Genomic DNA, 19,307 nt, shown 5'->3' with positions numbered 1-19,307 from the left:
AAAAAACACTCTATTAATTTAACTTCAGTGCTTAGTGTGACCCAGTGTGCCTGGGACAATCCTCACTGAAAATGCCAAGACCAGGGCAGGCTGAAAAAGGGAAAGCAGATGCTCCCAAAACTGGTGGTTAACATGGAAGTTAAACTCACCGACCAGTCACCAACTGTGCTTCTGATCCCCCATGCTGGTTATTGAGAAATTGAAAAAAGAAATCACACGGCCCCCTTTATTGCATCTCAGTTCTGACTCCCAATCAGCACCTAGGTCCAGCACAGTGAGAGGTTATTTAAAAACTCTGCTCACATAAACAAAGTGTTCTTCTGACCCCAGAGTCAGCCACATCACCAGGTCAGTATAGGTTTGGATCTTACCCAAAATACTATGATGCCAGCCAATCCTTAGCACCTAAACTAAACGTTTATAATCAAGAAAGCATCTAAATTAAAGGTTTATTATAAAAGAAAGAAAGAAAGAAAAAGGGAGTTGTTAAATGAGAAAGCAGTCAGACACATTCAGAAATCTATACATCTGGTTCTTAGCAGTATTGGTGAGTTTCTGGCTTGAAAGGCTCTCTGGTACACATCCACATTATTCAGTTCTTTGTTGAAGCCTTCAGTTTGTAGAGAAGTTGCTCCAGAGGTAGGAAGAGGAATTGAAGACAAAATGGAGCTGATGCAGCTGCCCTTTATATTCCTTTTGCCAAGTGGCTTCTACTTCCTGGGTCCCAAACACAAGCTTCACAGCACATGGCATAGAAAAGCCTTGGAGTTCTCAGTACACAGGCATACCCCTGCATGTCTTGCTGACTCAATAGATGTATCCCCTTAATCATTTCAATGGGTTTATTGTACGGCTGGTGACCCTGGATGGGCCATCGAACAGGCTGGGCAGCGCTGATGCCAATATGTCTGGGAGTGTCACTCAGAAACACTGCACAAGTCTGGAAATACAGATATACCCTACATATCTGTAACTCACAATACAAAGATAGAAACAAGATCATAATACTTGGAAAACCATAACATTTTCATTGACACCTTACATGGCATATCTAGCACGATATATTGCAATTTCATCATATTGGTATTTATGATGAAATAATAATAATAATATAAAGTGTCTCTCGATTCCATACAGTGTCACTTAATAAACCAGTCAATTCCCAGGACCGGTTCCCCAGGTTCCACCTTGCTTGTCAGGGACTGAAATCCCAACATATATGTTGGGAACACACAGACAGACCCTGTGCAAGTCTGTACCTCTATGTTCACTCTTGTACAAAATTATGATCAATTTTGTACATAGTCTCAAGGCCGAATCCCCACTCTGTCACTCCGAGTGCAGGAAGTGGGGGCCCGACAGGATTCTAAAGATTAATTCCTGCCATTCTAGGCTTGTATTAAAGCCCCAAAGTTACAGCTTTTCTCTGACCTTGGCTTGGTAAATGCTGCCACCACCCAAATGCAAAAACCCCCAAAACCCTTGGACCCAGGAAGGAGCACTTGAGAATTCTTCCCTCTGGGGAACCCTCAAGCCATTTCACCTCCCCTCCGGGAAGGAGCTGAGAAAGAAAACAAAGGAAATTAGCTGTGGCTACCAGCTAATCAAACAACACACACAAACCTCTTAGGCCACCCAAAAATCCAATCCTGTTCTTGAAAGAGGTAAATTTTATTAAAATTGAAAAGGAAAACAATACATCTGGAACTTAGGCTTTTGCTAGATCTTAAAAGAAACTATTTTTATGAGCACCCAAAATAGCTTTCTTGGGGGTTCAGCTTAAAGCTTACAAGCAAACACACACATCTGGGATAGCGTAGAGGAGATCCAAAAGCCAAAATAAAAAATAAACCTGATTGTGTCTGTCTAAACATTCCCTATCCAAATCATTTCTTCTAGGTATGGAAGATGAATTTTCATACCTGCTTCAAGCCATACACAGCATTGCTACTCCATGTCGCCTTCTCCGGAGAACAACAGACAAAGGGAAAGTTACTTTCCCATTTAACAAAGTTCTAGCCTTTCCATTGGCTCTTTTGGTCAGGTGCCTACTCCTTTTCTTTTACCTGTTGGCATGTTAACCCTTTAGAGGTAAAGCAAGCAGAGAACTCGCACCAACAGGGATTTTACAGCAATCTGCCTGGCTGGGTGTTTATAAAAGGGAGATCCCTCCCCTCCCCTTCATTTATCACTGTAGGGCTTGTGAGGTACCATTTGAAAAGACATAATCTACTGAATATCCTCCTGTTAAACTGTGTAGCAACATTGTATGGAAAGTGATGAGATTTTACGGTATGATATTACTGAAAAAGCTGCAACCCTAACCCTAAGTTCCTCAGAGACAGCAAGGCAAACAGCTGGTCAAATAGCCATTCCCCACCAGGGGGAAGGTGTGAAGAAGACATTTACATTCCATCACAGGGACACTTGAAGCTCATATCTATGACAGCCTGTCACCATGACTCAGCTGAGAACTGAAGTGGTTTCTAGTACAAAGGACTGAATTATAAAAAGAGGTGAGGAAAATGCATGAGACTCTCTCTCTCTCTCTCCCCCCTTTCCCTCTGCTCATGACAACTCCTCAAGAACTGAATGTGGGCAGCAGGGGCAGGTTAGGGGGAGTCCTGGCTGAAAGGAAAACCAGCCTGTCTCAGCACATGGTGAGAGAAACGTTTGTTTTAAATCCCTTTTAGCTTGTTAGGTTAAACATTAGTTTGTGTTTTATCTTGCATTTCTTTCGTAAACAATTCTGACTTTTATGGCTCATTACTTGTAGTCACTTCAAATCTTTTTTTTCAGTAGTTAATAATTTTGTTTCCTTTTTTTATCAAACCAGTGTGTTTGGATTAAAGTGTGTTGGAAACTCCATTTGGAATAACAAGGCTGGTGCATGTCATTTTCCACTGATGTGACAACATATTTCATACGAGCTCCCATTGTTCAGGAGTGTGCTGGACAGTGCAAGATGCACATTTCTGGGGGAAGTCTGGGAGGAGAGAATTTTCTGGAGTTCTCCTGTGGGGTACTGTAATTTGTGAGTCACTGACTAGCAGCACTCAATACTGTGTAACTGGGAGCGAGTTACATGCTGGAGACTGTGTGTGAATTGCCCAGGAGTGGCTGCTCTCACAGTAGAGCAGTGTAAAAGGCACCCCAGCTTAGGGAAATGAGGGGACACAGCTGTTAACAGTCCAGATTGTACTGTGCTTAATGTCACAGACACTCAATTTCAAAGAGTTTCCTAAAACACACAGAAATCAAATCCACATCCCAGAAATCGAACTCTCCCTGGCACTGCCTTCTTGCTGACAGATGGGTCCAGAGACAAAGACAGAGTCCTGGGGAAGCTGGAAACATAAGCGTGGGGCTCAGTGGAGAACGGGAACAGGAAGGGCAGGGATATTATTGAATGCAGGATCTCAGCAGTACTCGATGTCAGGATAACACATATTGCAGCTCATTGGCAAACATAATCCCAAATATACATATAAAATGATGGGGTCTAAATTAGTTATTTCCATTGATTTATACCAGGGCAATAAGATTCTCTGTATTACTGTCTATCCCTTTTTAAATAATTCCTAACATCCTGTTTGCTTTTTTGACTTCCGCTGCACACTGCTGGATGTCTTCAGAGAACTATCCACAATGACAAAAAGATCTTTTTCCTGATTAGCCTAATTTTGCCCCCATCATATTGTATGTATAGTTGGGGTTATTTTTCCGAATCTGCATTACTTTACATTTATACACATTTGCCATTTTGTTGCCCAGTCACTTACTTTGTGAGATCTTTTTGAAGTTCTTCACAGTTTGCTTTGGTCTTAAATATCTTGAGCAGTTTAGTATTGTGACGTTATTGATATAATCTGGGACCATATAGAACATGGTTGCAACCAAGGTCCTGTAGTGGCACCAAATCTTATGTACAGGGGGTCATATAAGGTGTCCAAGACCAGCTTATGGGTTGCTGGTTATAATTATGGTGTCTATATGTATGTATCATTTTGTAGTTGAAGTTATGAGTATTGGCTCTATCCTGTCTGTATTTCCAACTTATGCTGTGCTTCTGGGAGACATCCCAGACAAGTTGGTGTTAGCTCTGCCTAGCCTGCTTGATGGCCCACTAAGGACCATCAGCTATTCAACTGACCCACTGAGAGAAGGCAGATACGCCTTGTAACTCAGCAAAGTATGCAGGGACTTGCCCATGTGACTCCAGACTCCATTTTGCTGTAATTTTCCACAGTAAGAACAAAGAAGTGTTCTTACACCTGGAAAAGCCTATAAAAGGCTGATGCTTCATCTCCATCTTGTTTTCAATCCTGCTTCTTACCTCTGGAGGAACTTTGCTACAAACTGAAGCTCTGAACAAAGGACTGACTGACCCATCCCAGAGGAGTATGTACTCCAGAGACTTGATTTGAACCTGCAGTTTACTCCATCACTGCTACAAGCCTGAACTAAGAACTTTGCCATTACTGCATGTAATTGATTCCATTTAACCAGTTCTAGCTCTCATCTTTATCTTTTTCCTTTTATGAATAAACCTTTAGATTTTAGATTCTAAAGGATTGGCAACAGCGTGATTTGTAGGTAAGATCTGATGTGTATATTGACCTGGGTCTGGGGCTTGATTCTTTGGGATCGAGAGAACCTTTTTCTTTTATTGGGGTGTTGGTTTTCATAACCATTCATCCCCAGGACGAGTGCACTGGTGGTGATACTGGAAGACTGGAGTGTCTAAGGGAATTGCTTGTGTGACTTGTGTTTAACCAGTGGGGTGAAACCAAAGTCCTCTTTGTCTGGCTGGTTTGGTTTGCCTTGCCTTAGAGGTGGAAAAATCCCAGCCTTGGGCTGTAACTGCCCTGTTTTAAGCGATTTGTCACTCTCAGTTGGGTCCCACCAGAACCGCATCGTCACAAGTATCATCTGCAAACTTTGCCACCTCACTGTTTACCCCTTTCTCCAGATCATTTATGAATATGTTGAATACAATTGGTCCTAGGACTGACCCTTGGGGAACACCACTAGTTACTCCTCTCCATTCTGAAAATTTACCATTTATTCCTACCCTTTGTTCCCTGTCTTTTAACCAGTTCTCAATCCATGAAAAGATCTTCCCTCTTATCCCATGATAACATAATTTATGTAAGAGCCTTTGGTGAGGGACCTTGTCAAAGGCTTTCTGGAAATCTAAGTACACTATGTCCAGTGGATCCCCCTTGTCCACATGTTTGTTGACACCTTCAAAGAACTCTAATAGATTAGTAAGACATGATTTCCCTTTACAGAAACCATATTGACTTTTGCTGAACAATTTTTGTTCTTCTATGTGCCTGACAATTTTATTCCTTTACTATTGTTTCAACTAATTTGCCTGGTACAGACATTAGACTTACCAGTCTGCAACTGCCAGGATCACCTCTAGAGCCCTTTTTAAATATTGGCGTTACATTAGCAATCTTCCAGTCATTGGGTACAGAAGCCGATTTAAAGGACAGGTTACAAACAATAGCTAATAGTTCCCCAATTTCACATGTGAGTTCCTTCAGAACTCTTGGTAAATACCATCTGGTTCCGGTGACTTGTTACAGTTAAGTTTATCAAGTAGTTCCAAAACCTGCTCTAGTGACACTTCAATCTGTGGCAGTTCCTCAGATTTGTCACCCACAAAAGGTTTGGGAATCTCACCAACATCCTCAGCCATGAAGACTGAAGCAAAGAATCCATTTAGTTTCTCCACAATGACTTAATCATCTTTAAGGGCTCCTTTTGTATCTCAATCCTCCAGTGGCCCCACTGGTTGTTTAGCAGGCTTCCTGCTTTCGTTATTACCTTTTGAGTTTTTGGCTAGCCCCTTCTTCAAACTCCTCTTTGGCTTTTCTTATTACATTTTTACACTTAATTTGGTAGTGTTTATGCTCATTTCTACGTACCTCACTAGGATTTGACTTCCACTTTTTAAATGATGCCTTTTTATCTCTCACTGCTTCTTTTACATGGTCGTTAAGCCATGGTGACTCTTTTTTAGTTCTTTTGCTGTGTTTTTTAATTTGGGGTATATATTTAAGTTGGGCCTCTAATATTGTGTTTTTGAAAAGTGTCCATGCAGATTGCAGGGATTTCACTCTAGTCACTGTACCTTTTAATTTCTGTTTAACTAACCCCCTCATTTTTGCATAGTTCCCCTTCCTGAAATTAAATGCCATTGTTGAGCTGTTCTTCCCACAACAGGAATGTTAAATGTTGTTATATTATGGTCACTATTTCCAAGCAGTCTTGTTATAGTTAGCCCTTGGACTAGATCCTGCGCTCCACTCAAGACTAAATCGAGAGTTGCTTCTCCCATTGCGGGGTCTTGTACCAGCTGCTCCAAGAAACAGTCATTTAAAGTATCCAGAAATTTTGTGTCTGCATTTTGTCCTAAGGTGACATGTACCCAGTCAATATGGGGATAATTGAAATCTCCCATTATTATGGATTTCTTTATTTTGATACCCTCTCCAATCTCCCTTCGCATTTCATCCTCACTATCACTGTCTGACAGGTGGTCGATAAGAGATCCCTATTGTTATATTCTTATTAGAGCATGGAATTACTATCCACAGAGATTCATGGAACATGTGGTTTCATTTAAGATTTTTACTTCATCTGAGTTTACATTTTCTTTAACATACAGTGCCACTCCCCTCCCCACCCCCCGAGTATGACCTGACTGTCCTTCCGATATATTTTGTACCCTGGAACGATTGTGTCCCATTGATTGTCCTCACTCTACCAGATTTTTGTGATGCCTATTATGTCAATATCCTCCTTTAACACGAGGCACTCTAATTCACCCATCTTATTATTTAGACTTCTGGCATTTGTGTACAAGCACTTGAAAAACTTGCCACCGTTTATTTGTCTGCCCTTTTCTGATGTGTCAGATTCTTGTGTGTGTGAATGCTTCTCGTCTGATCTGGCCCCTACTTTATCCTCTTCCAGCCTCTCTGCCTGACTAGAACTAGAAAATCTCTATCACTAGACTCCCCTCTAAGACAAGTCTCTGTCCAATCCACGAGCTCCTCTGCAGCCATTGGCTTTCCCCCATTCTCTTAGTTTAAAAACTGCTCTGCAACCTTTTTAATGTTAAGTGCCAGCAGTCTGGTTCCACGTTGGTTTAGGTGGAGCCCATCCTTCCTGTATAGGCCCCCCATCCCCAAAGTTTCCCCAGGTCCTAATAAATCTAAACGCCTCCTCTCTACACCATCATCTCATCCACGCATTGAGACTCTGAAGCTCTGCCTGCCTACCTGGCCCTGTGCGTAGAACTGGAAGCTTTTCTGAGAACGCCACCATAGAGGTCCCAGATTTCAGTCTCTTTCCTCGCAGACTAAATTTGGCCTCCAGGACGTCTCACCTGCCGTTCCTTATGTCATTGGTGCCTACATGTACCACAACCACCGGCTCCTCCCCAGCACTACACATAAATCTATCTAGATGCCTCGAGAAAACAGCAACCTTTGTACCAAGCAGGCAAGTCATCATACGGTTCTCCCAGTCATCACAAACCCAGCTATCCTTGTTTCTAATGATCAAATCTCCCATTACTAACAGCTGCCTTTTCTTAATGCCTGGGGTAACCTCAGTGCAAGAGGTTACCCCAACACCATCTGGGAGGAGGGTCCCAACTATGGGAAGGTTTCCCTCTGCTCCCATTGACAGCTCTCCTTCCCTGGGCCTTTCATCCTCCTCAACAGCACAGTGGCTGTCTGACCAGAGGTGGGAGAAATCTACAGTGTCCCGGAAAAGCCTCATCAACATACTTCTCTGCCTCCCTTAGCGTCTCCAGTTCCACCACCCTGGCCTCCAAAGCCTCCACACGGTCTCTGAGGGCCAGGAGCTCCTTGCACCGAATGCACACGTAAGCTACCCGCCCACAGGGCAGGTAATCATACATGCTACATTGAGAGCAATAAACAGGATAGCCCCCACTCTGCTGCTGGGCTTCTGCCTGCATTCTCTCTTACAGCTACCTAGGTTAACAGGGGTTTTGTTTCAATCAAGAAGTTTGTATTATAGCTTAAATGTTTTAAAGAATGGCAAGAGTACCTCCCCCCTTCCCACTCCCCTTCCAAACTCCCTCACGAAACTCCCCGTTAGCAGCCCTGTTTGAAAAGCTCCCTGGTCACTTGCTCACTGCTTTCCAAAGCACTCCCCTATCACATACCCCCCTGCCCCCAGCCCCTGCTTGAGCCACTCAGCGTAGGGGGCTGGGAGCACCCCCAGTACCCCAGCTCACCCTCCCTGCCCCCAGACCTGACTCCTGCATCCCCTCCCACATAACAAGCCCTCACACCCCATGCTCTGAGTCCTGCACCCCATCCTCAACCGCTCCCTGAGCACCAAATGGGAGCTCCTGCACCCCCCCCCTCTACATTGCCATCTGCACCCCTCACACCAAATGGGAGCTGCCCCAGGTAAGCACTTCACACCCCAACCTCCTGCCCCAACCCTGAGCCCCCTCCTGCATCCTAAAACCTGGCCAGACCCTGCACCCCCATCTCCAGCTGCTCCTGCACCCCCAGCCCTGACTCCTGCACCCTGAACACCCTGCCCTCCCTGACCCTTGCACCCCTCACACCCCAGTCCTTACTCCTTCACCCCTCTCAAACACACCGTTCCCTGCCCTCCCTGATTCCTGCAACCACCCCTAACCACTTATCCCCACCCCTGCCAATCACACACCCCAGCCCTGACTCCTGCACCCTCCCAGAAGCCTCCTGCCCCCACATCCCCACCTGCATTGCTCGCATGAAACAGGAGCTGCTCCTGGTAACTGCTCCACACTCTAACTCCTGGCCAGACCCTGCACTCCAACATTTTTATTTATTTAGTTTGTAATAAAGGGCTCTTATCCAAAATGCTTTATAACAGTTAGCTAACGGTACAAACAATATTTGGAAAGATCATTAGGTGGTGCATAAGAACATAAGAAAGGCCGTACCGGGTCAGACCAAAGGTCCATCTAGCCCAGTATCTGTCTACCGACAGTGGCCAACGCCAGGTGCCCCTGAGGGAGTGAACCTAACAGGCAATGATCAAGTGATCTCTCTCCTGCCATCCATCTCCATCCTCTGACGAACAGACGCTAGGGACACCATTCTTACCCATCCTGGCTAATAGCCATTTATGGACTTAGCCACCATGAATTTATCCAGTCCCCTTTTAAACATTGTTATAGTCCTAGCCTTCACAACCTCCTCAGGTAAGGAGTTCCACAAGTTGACTGTGCGCTGCGTGAAGAAGAACTTCCTTTTATTTGTTTTAAACCTGCTGCCTATTAATTTCATTTGGTGACCCCTAGTTCTTGTATTATGGGAATAAGTAAATAACTTTTCCTTATCCACTTTCTCAACATCACTCATGATTTTATATACCTCTATCATGTCCCCCCTTAGTCTTCTTTTTTCCAAACTGAAGAGTCCTAGCCTCTTTAATCTTTCCTCATATGGGACCCTCTCTAAACCCCTAATCATTTTAGTTGCTCTTTTCTGAACCTTTTCTAGTGCTAGAATATCTTGGGTGAGGTGAGGAGACCACATCTGTACACAGTATTCGAGATGTGGGCGTACCATGGATTTATATAAGGGCAATAATATATTCTCAGTCTTATTCTCTATCCCCTTTTTAATTATTCCTAACATCCTGTTTGCTTTTTTGACCGCCTCTGCACACTGCATGGACATCTTCAGAGAACTATCCACGATAACTCCAAGATCTTTTTCCTGACTCGTTGTAGCTAAATTAGCCCCCATCATGTTGTATGTATAGTTGGGGTTATTTTTTCCAATGTGCATTACTTTACATTTATCCACATTAAATTTCATTTGCCATTTTGTTGCCCAATCACTTAGTTTTGTGAGATCTTTTTGAAGTTCTTCACAATCTGCTTGGGTCTTAACTATCTTGAGTAGTTTAGTGTCATCTGCAAACTTTGCCACCTCACTGTTTACCCCTTTCTCCAGATCATTTATGAATAAATTGAATAGGATTGGTCCTAGGACTGACCCTTGGGGAACACCACTAGTTACCCCTCTCCATTCTGAGAATTTACCATTAATTCCTACCCTTTGTTCCCTGTCCTTTAACCAGTTCTCAATCCATGAAAGGACCTTCCCTTTTATCCCATGACAGCTTAATTTACGTAAGAGCCTTTGGTGAGGGACCTTGTCAAAGGCTTTCTGGAAATCTAAGTACACTATGTCTACGGATCCCCTTGTCCACATGTTTGTTGACCTCTTCAAAGAACTCTAATAGATTAGTAAGACACGATTTCCTTTACAGAAACCATGTTGACTATTGCTCAAGAGTTTATGTTTTTCTATGTGTCTGACAATTTTATTCTTTACTATTGTTTCAACTAATTTGCCCGGTACCGACGTTAGACTTACCGGTCTGTAATTGCCAGGATCACCCCTAGAGCCCTTTTTAAATATTGGCGTTACATTAGCTAACTTCCAGTCATTGGGTACCAAGCCGATTTAAAGGACAGGTTACAAACCTTGGTTAATAGTTCCGAACTTCACATTTGAGTTCTTTCAGAACTCTTGGGTGAATGCCATCTGGTCCTGGTGACTTGTTAATGTTGAGTTTATCAATTAATTCCAAAACCTCCTCTAGTGACACTTCAATCTGTGACAGTTCCTCAGATTTGTCACCTACAAAGCCAGCTCAGGTTTGGGAATCTCCTAACATCCTCAGCGTGAAGACTGAAGCAAAGAATCCATTTAGTTTCTCCGCAATGACTTTATCATCTTTAAGCGCTCCTTTTGTATTTTCATCGTCAAGGGCCCCACTGGTTGTTTAGCAGGCTTCCTGCTTCTGATGTACTTAAAAACATTTTGTTATTACCTTTGAGTTTTTGGCTAGCCGTTCTTCAAACTCCTCTTTGGCTTTTCTTATTACACTCTTGCACTTAAGTTGGCAGTGTTTGTGCTCCTTTCTATTTGCCTCACTGGGATTTGACTTCCACTTTTAAAGGAAGTCTTTTATCTCTCACTGCTTCTTTTACATGGTTGTTAAGCCACGGTGGCTCTTTTTTAGTTCTTTTACTGTTTTTCTTAATTTGGGGTATACATTGAAGTTGGGCCTCTATTATGGTGTCTTTAAAAAGGGCCCATGCAACTTGCAGGGATTTCACTTTAGTCACTGTACCTTTTAACTTTTGTCTAACTAACCCCCTCATTTTTGTATAGTTCCCCTTTTGAAATTAAAGGCCACAGTGTTGGGCAGTTGAGATGTTCTTCCCACCACAGGGATGTTGAATGCTATTGTATTATGGTCACTATTTCCAAGCGGTCCTGCTATAGTTACCTCTTGGACCAGCTCCTGCGCTCCACTCAGGATTAAATCTAGAGTCGCCTCTCCTTGTGGGTTCCCATACCAGCTGCTCCATGAAGCAGTCATTTAAAGTATCGAGAAATTTTATCTCTGCATTTCGTCCTGAAGTGAAATGTTCCCAGTCAATATGGGGATAATTGAAATCCCCCACTATTATTGGGTTCTTAATTTTGATAGCCTCTCTAATTTCCCTTAGCATTTCATCATCACTATTACTGTCCTGGTCAGGTGGTCGATAATAGATCCCTACTGTTATATTTTTACTAGAGCATGAAATTTCTATCCATAGAGACTCTATGGAACCTGTGGATTCGCCTAAGATTTTTACTTCATTTGAATCTACACTTTCTTTAACATATAGTGCCACTCCTCCCCCTGCACGGCCTGTTCTGTCCTTCCGATATATTTTGTACCCCGGAATGATTGTGTCCCATTGATTGGTCTCAGTCCACCAGGTTTCTGTGATGCCTATTATATCTATATCCTCCTTTATCACACTGAGACGCTCAGCGATTTTCAAGTGGTCTGTGGAAAACTCAGACAACAAAAACAATCAAGGTACCTCGCTTTATCCTCATTTACTTCCTAGTACTTTTAGGAGGTGGAGGAAGAAAAAAAGAATGAAAAATGGGGGTGGGAGGGAAATGAGAGAATGTTCTTTTTCTTGCCTATGTCCCAAGGAGAGACCCCTAAAATGAAGCTGAGCACAGGGCCCCACTAACGCTAAATCCGCCACTGAGCTTCCTTCTCTGGATACCCCCAGCCAGCAGTCAAGGACGCACGGACTGTCTGTGTGATAAGTAACCCTGGGCCAGCAGCTCTGACTCCAGTAGCTCGTTACACCCCAAGCATTATTGTGGTCTGGGTGGACAAGGCTCAGGGTTTGAGAGGTCAGGGGTAGGAAGCTTCTCTGATTATGCCGCACCTAACCCTGTTTTACTTGAGGAAACAGGAGCTATTTGACACTGTGCAATACGGCTCCTGTGCTCTGTTCCCAAAGCGTTCTGCAGCAGGGGAGGGTCTGTGGCAGTGTGTGCGTGTCACTGGCATATCAGGGTGATGCTGCAACAGGAGAGAGTAGAGGTGGCATTGTGGGGCTGGCATGAACCATCTCTCTTCTTTTCCCCTTCCAAGAACAGAGGGGAGAGGAACCCTTACCCAGTGAGGTCACAGTCTCATGGTTCTCCTGCATGACATCCCTGTAGAGGGCTCTCTGAGTGGGGTCCAGCAGAGCCCACTCTTCCCTGGTGAAATACACAGCCACCTCCTCGAAGATCACCGGCCCCTGAAAGAGCGAGAGTCCCACACTCAGTACCTGCTGCCCCACTCACAGCCCCCCTATAAATGGGGGACAGGAGCCAAACAGAAACTCTGGGTGGATTGCAGTCAGAGTCCCACCCCCACCCTGCTCAGAGCATCCAGGAAACACCAGGGGGAGGGGATGAAGCGAGAGCCCCTCCTCTCTCCTAGCAGAGCCATCACCCCCCTACTAGCCACTGACTGATTCAGGAGATGGAGCCCCTAGCAGGGTCCAGGGAGAGCTCCCTGGTAGGAAGCCCAATAACCTCCCCATTCTGAAGAGCTGGATGGGAAGGGAGGGGAATCTCCCCCTAAGCCTCACTGGTGGGTGCCCCCTTCATATCTCACAGCAGCCGCTGGTTAGTCAGGTCGGGCTCCAGCACTAGGAGTCTGGTCAGTTTTCCCAGCCCCATGCAGCTGGGTTATTTTCTGCTCCACAAACTAGAGCATTTCCACTGCCGAACCTCCTGGGTCTGTTCCTAGAATCTAGGCCACTTATTAAATAACTCCCAGCAGGGTTAGCACACCCCTGTCCTCCTCCCTTTCTCCACCCTGTGCATTTCCTGCAAACCAGACTGCAACCTCCAAACCAGCCTGTGCAAACCTTCCCATCTCCCACGTATTTGCTGTCCCTCTACCCCCCTGGAGGAACCCACCGGCAACCCCCTGATAATATCTACCTGAACTGGCTCCTCTGCAGCCATTTCTCTCCCCTGTCCAACGAGGGGATGGGATGAACTGGAGCGAAACATGGATGTTATTCCGCAGCCTGGCAGGGCGAGAAGGGCAGTTGTGAAGGTTTCAGAACAGGCTTTAACTCATTTCACAGCATGATTCCCCCAGGTCCTTTCCCTGCAGACAGGCACCCTGGAGTCTGCCATGCTGAGAAAGGCTTGATCTCTTTGTACAGTGTAGACCTGGCCTCTCCTGCCAGGCTAAGCCCACAGAGACATTTTTAACCTCCCTTCTCCCTCCCCTCACCCCCTAACAAAGTCTCTGAACACAAAGCTAGAAAAAAGCAGAACCAAAGGAGTCACTGTGGGGGATTCCCTCAGACACTGACCCCATGGCAGCCACACCCCAGCAGGAGGGATATGGAGTCAGGAACTGGATTTTCCTCTGTCTGATTCTCATCTTTTCCACAGGAAAGTGACTCTATCCAGGGTGCAGTAATACATCTGCCTGGGCAGATTAGAGATCTGGAAATCTCTCTCCAAACTCTTCTCTCCCACAGCCCCTTTCAGTCTCTCTTTCTCCTTCTATCTCCTTTTCCCCTCTCCCTGCCCATCTGGTAGGAAAGTCCCATTCCTGGGTAGTTTGCTCCCCCATGGCTGGATTTGCTCCTGCAATTGTTAATTGGATGAGAAATGAGGGGGGGTCTGTTTGTGTAGAGTCATTTTAAGGCCAGACCCCAGCATTTTCTCTTCGTTTCTTTCAGTTACTTGGAATGTCTGGCTCAGAATTTAGTATTAACGGGCCCAGGGCTGCCCTAGGGGGCTAGGACCAGCTGGAGAAAGTCATCCCCTGGGCTGGGCAGAGAAGCAGCTTTAATCCAGGTCACTTCCCAGCACAGAACCCCGCTGGGGGAGCAGCAGCTGCTAAGCCTGGTCTCCCCGATCACAATGGAGGCTGCAGCGTCTGACCCAGGAAGCTGAACCCCAGTATCCTGAGCAGAGAGGGACAGAGCGTTTGAGCAGCTTCCCTCCTTTAGCTCTCTGGGGAGAGCAGCTAACGAGAGCCCCTCCTCACAGGGAGAATTGCTGATCTCATTTGCCCCACTGTCCATCCGGAGTCACTCCTTGTCTTTCCATACAGTGACTCTGGATTAACATTGGTCTCAATGAAACCAGAGTTCAGAAAGAATGAGTCCAGAATGCTGTGGAAGAGACCATTGTGCGGCAGTGCTGACCCTCTTCCCACCTCCCTCATCCCCCAGATCGAGGACAAGGACTGGGGGGCACAAATTTTCCAAACGGAACTAAAAGTTCCTGCAGTTTTCAAAAGAGGAGAAAAGCAAAATCTGTGATTTCACACGAACAGTGACTAATAAGTGGATAGAAAGTTATCACAGTGACAGGGCCTGTGACTGGGGAATGCCCGGCAGTGCTTGGAGCCAGGACTCTGGCACAAGTTGATCAGAGAGAAGGATCATGGTTAGTAGAAGTTCCCACAGCCAGGGGCCCAGCAGATATTCCCTGGGACGCAGCCCCCAGAGTCACCAGCCAGGGACCTCAGCTACCCCTCAAAGCCCCACCGGCCAGGGAAGCCCCACCAGACCATGACTGTCAGGTTGGGAATCCCAAAGGGTTCCCCCCACCAAGAGCCCCCAGCAGCCAAGGACTGCCTGCCCCCCCCCCGCCCTCCAGCAGGATCTGCCCTGCTCTTTGCCTGGCACCCCCTCCGCCCCCCTGTGGGATCCCCTGATGCTTTACAGGGGCACCCCTTGGCCTAGCGCCGGGGATTCTCCCACACACACTCTGTGCACTGGGCACGGCAGCAATCCCAGGAGCCAGCTGGGGAAGCCCAGATAGAGCCCCTGGCACAGCACCAGGCTCCCTCTAACTTCCTGTCCCGCCTCCCCAGAGACACCCCCCTCCCCCTGTTCTGCAGCCAACAGGCCCCCAGCGATACCCACCTTCATGACCCATAGCCTCAGGGCTGGGCACATCACAACAACCCCTCAAAACCCCAAACCTCCAGAACCCACCAACCTGACTAGGGTACCCCCTGCCCAGCCACCCAAACACCTCCCCCTACCACAATGCCTCTTCATATCCAGCTGCAATCTCCTCATACAGACACCCCTTCCCCCAGAGCAATAGTGTTACCTCACAGTGTCTGATAAGTGGATAGAAAGTGATCACTGCCCCCTGCTGGCCAGTCACACAGACAGAGGGAGCCCTGGGGGATGCTTCTTTAACAGGAGAATGGAAGGCCTGGAGGGCAAGAAAGGTAAGAAACTTCCATGGCCTGTCACTAGCAAATAATGGCCACCATGGATCCAACCCCAAGGTGGCTACATCTTAGCACTGCGGGAAGCAACCCCTCCTGAAGAGCATTTGTCATGGGATTTGGGAAACTTCTGGACCCACACTGCACTCAGAGAGACCTCCTCATCCCGTGCCAGCTGGAGAAAAGGATTCAGCCAACTCTCCTGTTATCAGCTGGGAAACACAGATCCCCAAACATGGGGAGGCCTCTGAATTTGATGGGTATTAAACGTGTGTCTGGTCTCTTTCTTCGGCAAACATTTTAACAGAGATAAAGGAGGAAGAAATGATTCTCAAAGGAGACGGAAAGATGATCTCTGGGCAATTTAACCCCTGCAACAACCAGGATGGAGAATGACTCAGGGCAACAGGTTCCTCCAATGAAGAAGTTGCTGGGATTTAGAGACATGGGAACAGCCCCAAACCGGAGAGGATTTTTAATTGACATTTGATGATGACATAGAAAGAGGGAAAACCTGAGATTTGAGATCAGTGTTCAGAAATGAAAAAGAAAGGGTGGAAATCAGAGGGATTTTTGGATCCATTTTTGTAAATTAGTGAAAGGAAAGTGGAACATCAGAGGGATTTTATATCAGTTGTTGATATGAGGTAAAATCTGAGTGTATTTCACATCAATATTTGATAAACGAATAAAGAGGAAATGGACAACATAAGGACACATTTTGTATCCATAGTCAGGAACCTGAGAAAAGGTATAAATCTGAGATTTATTTTTTTTTAGTAATTTATAAATAGAGACAAGGAAAAACTCAGGGCATAGTCACTTAGAAATAGACAAGTAGAGAGAAAGTGGGGCAAATTTTTAGGGTATTTTATATGAATCTTTGAGATTTGCAGAGAATACATGTCACAAGGTAAGCAACTGATAACAAGAAAATTAATTCATCTACATGAGTTCCAATCAACACTCCTGAGGTGAATTTTGGGGAGGATATTGTGTGTTGAGCCAATGAAGAGTAATACATTTTTGTAACTCTCCTTTGTGCTGCCTAAAGTATTTCTTTCCACGCAAATTAAAGCCCAATTGTAAGTAAAATATCTTGCTTATAAAAGGTGCCTGTTCCAGAATTCTTTTTCCTACAGGGCTTCTGTGCTCTGATTCCTGACCTCTCTCTGAGGGTTACTGGTGTGTGATGCTCACAATACTTCAGAAGAAAAGTTCTCTTATTGCTGAGTGTCATTTGCATGAATAAAAAGTTACTGATTTCCTCAAATCACACAGAATAAAACCCACCACAACATAACGTCAGGCAATTCAGGGAAAAAACCAACCCCCGCCAAGCGGCAGGTGTTGATCAGGGATAAGATCTGAGCGGTTCCCACCAGGGTCTGACGGGGGGGGGGGGAAGCGGTGCCGCCCCGCGGGAGCCGGGCACAAGGTCGATCCGGGCGGGGCCCCGCGCGCGGCCCGGTCCGGCGGCAGCAGCGAAGGCGGGAGACCGGGGCGGGGGGGGGGTTGGGATGTTTTATATCCGGGTCTGAGCGTTGGGGGGAAAACGGGTCACAGACTCCGCCCCCGGCAGCGGGGAGACAAACCCCAGCGCGGGGGCAGGGCGGGGTGAGGGCCCCGGGGCGGGGCAGGGCGGGGTGAGGGCCCCGGGATTTACGACGCTCCTGCGCACGCGGGCAGTGACGGTTCCCCCTCACACGGGCCGCGGAGCCCGGGGAGGGCGGCAGTGGGGAGGGCAGGTGCGAGACACGGACACACACTCACCTCCCCGCTACGGGGCCGCACTGGGACCCCGCCCGCCCCGCCCCGCCCCAGCTCCCGGCCGGGCCCAGGGCGGGGGGGGGGGGTCTCGGGCCCAGGTGTCTGTTCCCCGCGCCCCGCTCGGCTCTTACCGGTTCCGCCGCGCGCCCGGAGCCTCCCCCGCAGCGGCCGGAAGTGACGCCCGGGGCGGGGGAAGGGGTCACGTGACGAGTCCGGTGTAACGATAGAAACAGCCCCCGCTCCGGATTCGCTGCTTGGGCTGCACTGAGCATGCGCAGCCGAACGGAGCCTGCGCAGTAACCGCCGCTGTGGCCGCTGCCCGCTCTCTGCCCTCACCGCTCCCGGCGCTTCGCTGCCCGCTCCGCGGGGGGGTGAAAAGCCCCGGGGGGCAAATCGCAGCGGGGGGGCGGGGCTGCCAGGGGCTGAGCGGGGCAGAAATTCACTGGCCGGGGGCGGGGAGGGGTCGAGCTGCTGCAGGGGGCTGGGGGCGGGACTGGGGGGGAGCCGCTGCCAGACCCTGTGCGGGACAAACCCCCGTTTGGGGAACAGGGGCCCCTCGGGCCGAGCCCCCGCTGCGCGCGCAGATCCGGGGGGCCGGGCGGGGGGGCCCCGGCTGTCTCGGTTCTGCCGCGTGTCAGCCCGGGGGGGGGGGGCGGGTTCCCGGGGCTCCAGGCCCCGCCCCCGCCTGTCCGAGCCCCGACCCCGCAGCGCCGCTCGGTCTGTGCCAGCGCTGCGGGGCGGCCCCTGCTCCGGCCGGGAGCCCGAGTGCGGGACACACCGGCCAGACCCCCCCGCCCCCCCCGGCTCTGCCTCCCGCCCTGGGACTGTGGGAAAGTGTCTGTGTCCGTGTGAAACCCCCGCAGCCCCTTCCCCTGGTGCAGCGCCGAGCTGCCAACTCCCCAGCCCGCGTGTCCGCCCCTGCACCCCCATCCCTGCCCCAGCTCAGAGCCTGCCCCCTCACTCAACCTCCCCATAGCCTGCAACCCCCGCCCCCAACTCCTCCCAGAGCCCGCGTGTCCGCACCTCCCTGCACCCCATCCCTGCCCCAGCTCAGAGCCTGCCCCCTCACTCAACCCCTCATAGCCTGCAACCCCCGCCCCAACTCCCAGCCCGCGTGTCCGCACCCCCTGCACCCCATCCCTGCCCCAGCTCAGAGCCTGCCCCCTCCTCAACCTCCCCATAGCCTGCACCCTCCTGCCCCAACTCCCCAGCCCGCGTGTCCGCCCCTGCACCCCATCCCCTGCCCCAGCTCAGAGCCTGCCCCCTCCTCAACCTCCCCATAGCCTGCACCCATCCCACCCCCAACTCCCAGCCCACGTGTCCGCCCCTGCACCCCATCCCCTGCCCCAGCTCAGAGCCTGCCCCCTCACTCAACCTCCCCATAGCCTGCACCCTCCCGCCCCAACTCCCCCGAGCCCGCGTGTCCGCACCCCCTGCACCCCATCCCTGCCCCAGCTCAGAGCCTGCCCCCTCACTCACCCTCCCCATAGCCTGCACCCCTCCCGCCCCAACTCCCCAGCCCGCGTGTCCGCCCCTGCACCCCATCCCTGCCCCAGCTCAGAGCCTGCACCCCTCACTAAACCTCCCCATAGCCTGCACCCCCGCCCCCAACTCCCCAGAGCCCGCGTGTCCGCACCCCCTGCCCCCATCCCCTGCCCCAGCTCAGAGCCTGCACCCTCACTCACCCTCCCCATAGCCTGCAACCCTCCCGCCCCAACTCCTCCCAGAGCCCGCGTGTCCGCACTCCCTGCACCCCATCCCCTGCCCCAGCTCAGAGCCTGCCCCCTCACTCACCTCCCCATAGCCTGCACCCTCCCGCCCCCAACTCCCCCGAGCCCGCGTGTCCCCTGCCCCCATCCCCTGCCCCAGCTCAGAGCCTGCCCCCTCACTCAACCTCC

At 49.0% G+C, this 19,307-nt stretch overlaps 1 protein-coding gene across 1 annotated transcript in view; it reads left to right on the top strand.

Moving 5' to 3' along the window:
* The window catches only part of LOC120381727 (zinc finger protein 850-like), a gene marked incomplete at its 5' end in the record, with an annotated part of 427,702 nt that overhangs the window by 154,050 nt on the left and 254,345 nt on the right, over nucleotides 1-19,307 (top strand). The gene's annotated exons all lie outside the window — the stretch shown is intronic.

The sequence above is a fragment of the Mauremys reevesii genome, linkage group 14 (assembly GCF_016161935.1).
Source record: "Mauremys reevesii isolate NIE-2019 linkage group 14, ASM1616193v1, whole genome shotgun sequence".
NCBI classification, from domain to species: domain Eukaryota; kingdom Metazoa; phylum Chordata; order Testudines; family Geoemydidae; genus Mauremys; species Mauremys reevesii.
Note: the sequence above shows the minus strand (reverse complement) of the source record. Positions and strands in the feature narration are given on the sequence as shown.